The sequence below is a fragment of the Rhagoletis zephyria genome, unplaced genomic scaffold (assembly GCF_001687245.7).
Source record: "Rhagoletis zephyria isolate East Lansing unplaced genomic scaffold, Rhagoletis_zephyria_1.1 Rzeph_scaffold_01408, whole genome shotgun sequence".
Taxonomy (NCBI): Eukaryota; Metazoa; Arthropoda; class Insecta; order Diptera; family Tephritidae; genus Rhagoletis; species Rhagoletis zephyria.
Genome location: NW_016158492.1, coordinates 59174 through 68229, shown reverse-complemented (window position 1 = coordinate 68229; position 9056 = coordinate 59174). Strand labels below are relative to the sequence as shown.

General features: G+C 31.2%; 1 long non-coding RNA gene across 1 annotated transcript in view; it reads left to right on the top strand.

The window, feature by feature from the left end:
- Positions 1 to 3853: 3853 nt before the first annotated feature.
- The window catches only part of LOC108363914 (uncharacterized), an 11109-nt gene continuing 5906 nt past the window's right edge, over positions 3854 to 9056 (top strand). Inside the window, exons 1-2 of the long non-coding RNA XR_001847672.1 lie at positions 3854 to 3864; positions 5661 to 5662. This is a non-coding gene — a long non-coding RNA (uncharacterized LOC108363914). The remainder of the gene's footprint in view (positions 3865 to 5660; positions 5663 to 9056) is intronic.

Below are 9056 nucleotides of genomic sequence, written 5' to 3'. Positions count from 1 at the left end.
GTCTTCTCATAATAATTATATGGGCTTTTTCTTTTTTTTCGTTTCTGTGGACGTTTATTTCAAGACGAATATGATTTACGTCCCACGTTTTTCTTAATAGATTTGAATTTGAATATGATTCGAATTTAATTTCTAATATGTGGCAACCCTTTTCTGAAAAATAAAACCGTATTGCACTTCTACATACCAATCTCTTCAATTCTCGGTGCAGATCTGGTGACGGTGGGTTAAATATTTTACGTAAACATCTCCGAACTCGATTATTTGCATTTGATTTCCTAACATCTGGCAACACTTTTCAAAGAACCAAAACCTCGTAAAAGCAAAACCCTTTAATATGTATATTTATAAATAAATATATTTAACGCTTTAAGGGCCCTTAAAGTATTTGTGTTAAGCTATAGTTTATTCATTTATTTCATTCATTAGTTAAACTTAACTACAGAAAATTCCATAGAATTACTTGAAAATAGATAAGTTAACGGCCCTAAGTCTCCGAACTAGATAAAGAAATTTTAATTCAATAAAAGTCCCATATGATTATTATGTGAAGACGTAAATCATATTCGTCATGAAATAAAAGTCCCGAGAGACGAAAAAAAGTAAAAATAAAAAGCCCATGTAATTATTGAGAAGACGTAAATCATATTCGTCTTGAAATAATCGTCCCGAGAGACGAAAACAAATAAAAAGCCTATATAATTATTATGAAAAGACGTAAATCATATTCATCTTGAAATAAACGTCCCGAGTGACGAGAAAAAATAAAATGCCTATATAATTATTATGAGAAGACGTAAATCATATTCGTCTTGAAATAATCGTCCCGAGAGACGAAAAAAAATAAAAAGCCCATATAATTATAATGAGAAGGCGTAAATAATATTCGTCTTGAAATAATCGTCCCGCGGGACGAAAACCACTTTTCCATTGTTCAATAATAATTATGGAGCAATATTTAATTTTATTTCTTATAACCGTTATTGTCTCTGATTATTACCCTTACGAAGTGGAATTCTACTTTCTGTGTTGCCGGAAAAAGGGGGTGGAAGTATTTTTGCGCAAAACTTCTTTATGAGTAGGCGGCCTTCGGCCGCGCTTAGGGATTATAACTAAGGCATCAAATCCCGGACTTCGGGGTCTTAAATTGGTAAACCCGGGATCCCGGGAAATTTCGGGATATTATTACCATCAATTTAAATATGCTAATAAACTAGTTTTGTAGTCTTTGTAAAAATGTAAATTTGTGTTTTTAACCAAAGAAATATAAATGTCTTTAATTTATAAAAGTTTAAAAGGGTAATTACAAACCAAATAAACTATGGAACTGAAATTCATTCACATTGCAGCGGCAGTAATTTTTACAAAAAGTAAAAAATAAGAGATCATCTTTACAATGGCATACGGTATATACCAGAGTTGTGAAAAATGCATTAATTTTTTAATGCATTAATGGTATCTAAAACAATAACGTTAATGTAAAAAATGAATGCATTAATTTATGAAATTTAATGCAAATGAATATTTCAATGCATTAATTCTGGAAAATGTAATGCTAATGAGTTTTTCTTTCAAAATTATCCAAGCTAATGCTAATGAAAAAATTTTAATGCCCTAAAATGTTTAATACTTTTGCTCGTTTGCATTATTAAAAACCATTAATTTTTTTTCTAGTAGAATAATTGGAATAATTACTAATAGTTTTTTCAGCTTCATTATATTATGTGTATTTGTAGAAAAATTCTTCTAAACATTGTTAGATGTTTTATGAAAATGAAAGCCAATGTACATGCAACGCAGAGTGCTTTTGTAGATTTTTATGTTGATTGTTGATGCATACCGATTACACATATTAAGTATGAGCCAAAAACGGCGAGATAGCCAGTTTAGCAGCGCATGTACACGACTGAGGACCTACTCTGATCTAAATCAATCAATAAACCGTTTTTTAGTTCCTTTTGACAATGTGATTTTACCTATTTAACGACAAATTCCATTGAACTTGACATAGTGAAAACCAGCCTTACGTCCGTCACTATCTTTTTTGACCTTAAAATTCTACCCTCAACGTCAACAAAGAATTTTTACTTCAAAATAAAATTAGTTAATGGGTTTTTAATGCTTGTTATAATTTTAATGCAATAAATTATTCATTCATTTAAACATTTGAATGATAATACAAAAAAAATCATTAGCATTATTTCTTCGGAATTAATGCATTGAAATTTTCATTTACATTAAATATCAAAAATTAATGCATTATCTTTTTCATTTACATTAAAATGCTATGCATTAAAAAATCTAATGCATTTTTCACAACTCTGGTATATACATATATATTATGTATAAATACAAGTCGGACGGATTTCGTAAAAAAATTATGTCATGTCTCCGCTTCGCTTAAAATTTTTTAATGGGTTCTATATATGAAATAACCTAAAGCGTATTTGTGGATTTTTTTCCTTCTTTTCTTCGGAGATGTGAGTGCGTCAAAGTTCGTATTTCTTTGTGATTCTGACCATTCATGTACTTCTTCAAATTGTTATATGTCGGGTTCAGCTCATCGTAGAGGCTTCATCCTAACGTCGTTTCAAACGTAAGGAAACGGGCTTAATATTTCTATACATAAGATGGTCATGATTGTCATAAGGTTAACTTGGCTATTAACAGTTGAACTTTTTGAAGTTGATTTGCATAGTGCAGATCAGTAAATTTGGGATTTAAAATTACACTATCTAAATCTTTGTTTAAATCTCTATAGAACAAATTGTTTCAAAAAATAGACGTTTTTCAAGAACTATTTTTGAAATATTTTTTTTTTTATGACGAGAAGGTTTATTCTGTGAGAGTGTGAGAATTAAACAAGAATTACGATGGTGAAATTTTAAATCCCAAATTTACTGGTCTTCACTATGCAAAAAAACTTCAAAAAGTTCAACTGTTAATAGCTAAGTTAACCTTAGGACAATCATGACCACGAAGCCAGTATTTCTAGCTTTAAAACGGTGATGAGCAGAACCTGAGATATAACAATTTTAAAAGGTACATTATTAGTCAGAATCACGCAAAAATCCAAACTTTGACAGATCATAGATACATATCGCACCCTAAATAAAAAACCGGCACAACTCGAAATTTGTTAAAATTTATTTTTTTCCATAAAACAGTTCACAGACCGTATACTCAACGTCCGCGAAAATTTCTTCTTCATTACTATCTTCTTTAACTGAAAAAATACTACTAAAACTTTTTAATTTTGCTTGCATCGATTGCGCAGCATCAACAGTTTTTTGCCTCTCCTGAACATTTAGGATTTTTTGAGTTGTGACGGTTTTTGATTTAGTGTGCGATATATCCGAAGAACAAAAAAATTGCAGCCAATCGAAATTGTGACACCAAATTTGGTGTCCGATATGAAAAAGAATGCCCCATTTATGGAAAACTAATATTCCCACTTATAACAGCTGTTTAAGCGTCACACTATTTGAAAATTGAACAAAGACTTAATGAAGGTGCTCACACTAGAAATATTAAGTAAAAAATGCGTTGATTGTATCCTAGGGGAAGAAATTAAGCATTTTTTCTTACACTCTCTAAATTACCTCTATTGCAGATACGAGGTTAAGGCAGAAACGGGACGATATGTTTTAATATAGAATAATATCAGTGTTAGAATTGTGAGTGATACATATATCGAGCCCTAACCGCCAAAATAACGTTAGCGACATTTTTTTCAAAATTTTGTTTTTGATGCAGAAATATTCCTAGAGCATCTAGATGCATTTCTGCATAAAAAGGAAAATTTTGAAAAAAACGTCGCTTACGTTATTTTGGCGGTTAGGGCTCGATATTATTTGACTATTTGTAGGGTTGCAATTTTATAACTCTTTTATGCCATTACAGTGTCTGAATTTTGTTTTATTTTAATTTGGTCGTAAAATAAGTTATATCCCGGTTCCCGGATCCCGGGATTTCGGGACTCAAGAAGGTGCTCGGAACTCCCGGGATTCGGGATGTATGTATGCATAAATATACCCATATACTTTTACTTGTTTACTAATCAAAATATGTGCAAACAAATGACGGATTTATAATAAATATTGCACTTATTCAACTTTTATTTAACGTAAACAAAACAATTTCGCGCTAGAAATTACACATGGTTCCTTTCATTCCAGTCGTACCATCGATATGTTAACAACTCACCACAACCATATCGTGAATTTTTTGAGTTGCAGAAACACTTTTCATAACGATTTCGATACGAGCCTTGCGCTAACAAATCATTGGTTATTTTATCGCAAAGTTACAGAAACGGGCTACAGATGACAAAAGACACTAAAAAATATTTACATATATGTAAATGTTCACTAAAATTTTATTATTCTAAAAATGAAGTCTTTGGGAGTGGTTATCTTATTTAGTGTAAAAGTTAAACATTTTTAAGATAATATTTTAATTACTTTTAAACGGTAAATGTTATTAAACTATTTTATATATAATTCCAAATTTATGATATAAAATCCTGTCTACCAAAAAACGTACAATTGGGTAACACCGCTTCGAATTTTTAACAATAGAGCAATTGTCAAAAATCTGCTTTTTAATCAAAAAGTGGTGCATTGAAACTACCTTCACTATTAACTCATTAAACGCGAAAGCAAAAGAGGAAATTTATAGGAACCAAATTTTGGAGGATAATAAAAGAGAGGATATGTACAAAAACCCATAATAAAAAGTTTCGACCTTCATCAAGGGATGTATGTACGACCTGAAACATATATGTAACACTCGTGAATCTTTGTTATGTAATACAAATTTTCCTTACAACAATATTAGTCCGCGAAATTCGAGCGTTACATATATGTAACACTAGCGTTTAAAGAGTTAAGCCTATTTCTTCCTGGCCTACCTAACACTAACAATTTTCACTCATCTATTTAACACATTCTATAGCCCTTAAAGTGAAAGTACATAACGTCCATTGCGTAACCGTCACCGACAGTTGTCAAAAAAGCTGATTCGGTGTATTTGTATGAAATAAGTTACATGAACAAGCTGACGCAGACGGTGCCGCACAAATTAGCTCAACTCTCAATTTTGCTTATGCGATTGTGTCAACTGACAGTGTTTTGTTTACATGTTTGAACGTAAATTTTTCCAGTTTGTGAAAGTTTTAATATATACTAGAGTGCCAGTTACTGTCGAAATTCGACAGTTTTTCTAGTTTTAGAAGCCTTGGAGAGGTTTTCTAACTTAACACGTAGCGATACTTACTTATACAGTACAAATTAGCTAACCGGAAAATCTTCTGCTAAAACGTAACAAATTTTTTTTTATCTGAGAGGGTCTTTGGAGGATTTCGGCTGGACTTCGAATTGACCCGATACATTCAAGTTTATCGATAAATTTCAATGATTTGATACATATCGATAGTTCGATGAATTTCAAGAACACTAAAATTCGATAACTCAACAAAATTCGTTAACTCGACCAATTTCGATAACTGTGAAATTCGATGGCTCGATAAATTTCGATAACTCAAAAATGCAAAAACTTTGGATACCTTTATAAATTTTTACTTTTGACATCTCCACATTTTTCGAAAACTATCTAAACATAACTCGTTACACTCTGTTAAGACGATTTAATGCGATAAGCAGTGATAAATCGATAAGCCCTTATAACCTTGAAATTTTGATAAATCGATATATTTTGAAAATTCCATAAACTTCGCTTTGTTGAACCAACCAATTTCAGTAGATCAATAATTATCGATAACTCTGTAAGTTGAAAGAACTCCATGCATTTCGACACCTGGATATATTTCGTTAAGTCTATAAATAATGATAATTCAATAAATATCGATAACTTGATACATTTATTTAACTTGACAAATTTCGTTAATCCCACACGTTTGTATAGCTCGATAACTATCCGTAAATTTGGACAACTAAGTTTCTGTGTCTATAAATTTCGACAACTTAGTAAACATTGATCAGTTTGAATAATTCGATACGTTGCGATAAGCATGGATAAATTTCGATAATTATAAACTTCGATGATTCGATAAATTTCAATAACCTTTATGGCTGATTTTATTTCGATTCCTATCGGAAAATTTCAACTCTTTGAACCGAATTCTTATGTATTTCTCATTGTCTCCATTTTCGCCTTTATCTCAATTTTCGTCTTTATCTTCACTTTTGCCTTTTTTTGTCTTCATTGTTATCACTTGTTTCTTCATCTTCATATTTATCTTTATTTCAAAGTTTAATTTCAAATACGAAGTAAAACAAAATGCGAAACAGCTTAAATTGAACAGGTTGCAAAAACAACCATACACAAATATGGAAATTTTTAAACGACGATTTTCAACCCATTTCGAAACTATAAAAACTCTCTTCATCTACAGAAAATTACCTTTCCAACGGTGTTTCTGGTTAACTTTACGGTAACTTTACCTTGGTCTTCATCTTTGTTTTTATTCACGTAGATGAGATGAGGTGCGATGACGTGATAAGATGTTATGTGTTGTCATAAGCTCTGATGTCATATCATGTGATATCAAGTCATGTGATGTCATGCCATATAATGTGATGTCATATCATATAATGTTATGTCAGGTGATATCGTGTGATGTGATATCATATTATGTGATGTAATATCATGTGATGTCTCTTCATATCATGTGATAAAATGTGATGTGATGTCATGTAATGTGATCACATTCTATGTTCCGATTATTATATCGATAACCCTGTTGATAATTGTGTCGATAAAAATACCGATAACAATATCCATAAACATATAGAAAAATACAACGATTGCAAAATCGATGAATTCATCGATAAATATAACAATCATCAGTATCGATTATTGTACATATCGATAACGATATAAATGACTAAATCGATAACAAAATCAATTATTTAACCGATTATTATACCGATAACAATATTCATTATTGTATCGATAACAATATAGATTATTATATTGATTATTATATCAATTACAATAGCGGTTATTTAATTAATATCAGTATCGATAACAATATCGATAGCAATATCGATTATTATATCGATAAAAATATAGTTTTATATCGATAACAATATCGATCTTCATCCTCATTCTTTTCTTCATATATATCTTTATTTTTGCATATTCCTCTTCAACTTTACCTTAAAGTGTTTAAATTTACTTTGATCTTCGTTTTTGCCTGTACCTCTAGGCATCTTTGTTTTTGTTTTTATTCTCAAACCACTAAACTGCTGAGAACTACTTCCATGTGCATTATTCCCCTTGAATTTGACAATTTACTCCCAACCAACCAACTGCCGCTAAAGAAGTTTCACTTCATAAATTCAAGAAATGTTCTTACCCTTTCAGTTACCCTAATTCTTATGTATCTGTCATTGTCTCCATTTTCGTCTTATCATCACTTTTGCCTTCTTTTTATTTGACTTGAGCGTTATCATTTATTTCTCCATCTTCATATTTATCTTTATTTCAAAGCTTAATTTCTGTAGTGAAACAACATGCGAAACATGTCAAATTGAACATGTTGCAGCAACATCTATGCACAATTCGAAAATGCTTAAACGACGGTTTTGGCCGTAATTTTCAACAAATTGTGAAACCATAAAAACTCTGCTCATCTACGGAAAAATGTCTTTCCAACGGTGTTCTTGGTTTTGAAATCGGGTCCAATGGAATCGCCAAACGAACGGAGACAAAATTTATGTTAGCGTATTAATATATAGATGGAAAACCGAAATGAAAAAAAAAAATAGGAGGAAAACCTAATATAAGAAGTGAAAAACTGAAATCAGCGAGTTTATGATTTTTCGGGCGCAATGGCAACGAATTGTGTGAAACTTGACGCAGAAGCGTCGTTGACGGTGTTGGGGACGGTGGCGGTGACGCTGTCGCAATGAGCGGTATGTACTTTCACTTTTATGCTTTCGATTGGTGTATATGTATAATTTGTTAATTAAACAAATGAGTGCAAAATTAAAAAAAAAAAAATATTATATTTTTTTATTTTTATTTAAAAATATCCGGGCCAGGATTTTTTCTGCCAACCCACTCGCGAAATATTTCCTAATACGTTAAATTTCATACAAAGTAGATTTCATCCATTAAACAGATTCTGCCCTTGTCGGATCTCCTACTATAGAGAGATTCTCTCTCTATCGACAGTAATTTGATACGTTGATATGGGCGCTCCGTCGGTGGATAAGTGAAACATGAGATTAATTTGAATATGAAAGTAAATGATTTGTAGCCAAAATAATCTTTTTGCAATATTTTATCTTTATCTTTTTTACCATCTTTTACAATCTTTATCCTTTTCGATCTTTTTATCCTTATTTTTTGCTAATAAATTAAACGACTTTTATTTTATCTACAATCTTTCTCGCTATATGCTGTAACTAAGCGCCCGTTATTGTAAAGAGAATATCCATTATGTTTTCTTTACATATCTTAGCGTCCACATCTTCCAGTTGAAGCAGTACTTATGGAAATTAAAAAAAAAAAATTGGCACAAATATTTCGGAAACCGCTTGGCCCATCTTTACTTAGCTACCTTATCGCAACAAAGCATAAGAAAAAAGGTAAAAACTCGCTACAAAAAAATCCTTGGCACGTTGAATTGAACCCGAGACCAACAAGGTGCTAGTCGAAAGTAGGGATGTCAGTGGTAAAAAATAATATAAAAAAACTTTTTAATATACAACGCTTTTATAAATGTTTTTAGTCCATCTTAGAAAATAAGACTTCTCAGTCCCATAGAATTTGTTTTGATAACTTTTGATTTTGAAATTTTAGCAAAAGTCATTATAAACAATCTATGAAATTGAAAATCACCAAAGCAAAGCTTTGAAAAGTTCTTATAAAAAAGCATAGTGCATAGGGCGACAGCTGTAGTGAATAGGGCGAGGTAGATGACATCTAGATGTCGCCCTATGTACTACGTTTGCTACAGCGGAATAAGACGCCACGCCATTTCTTTAAATAAAATTAATTGGTGCTCGTTTGTATGTACATACATA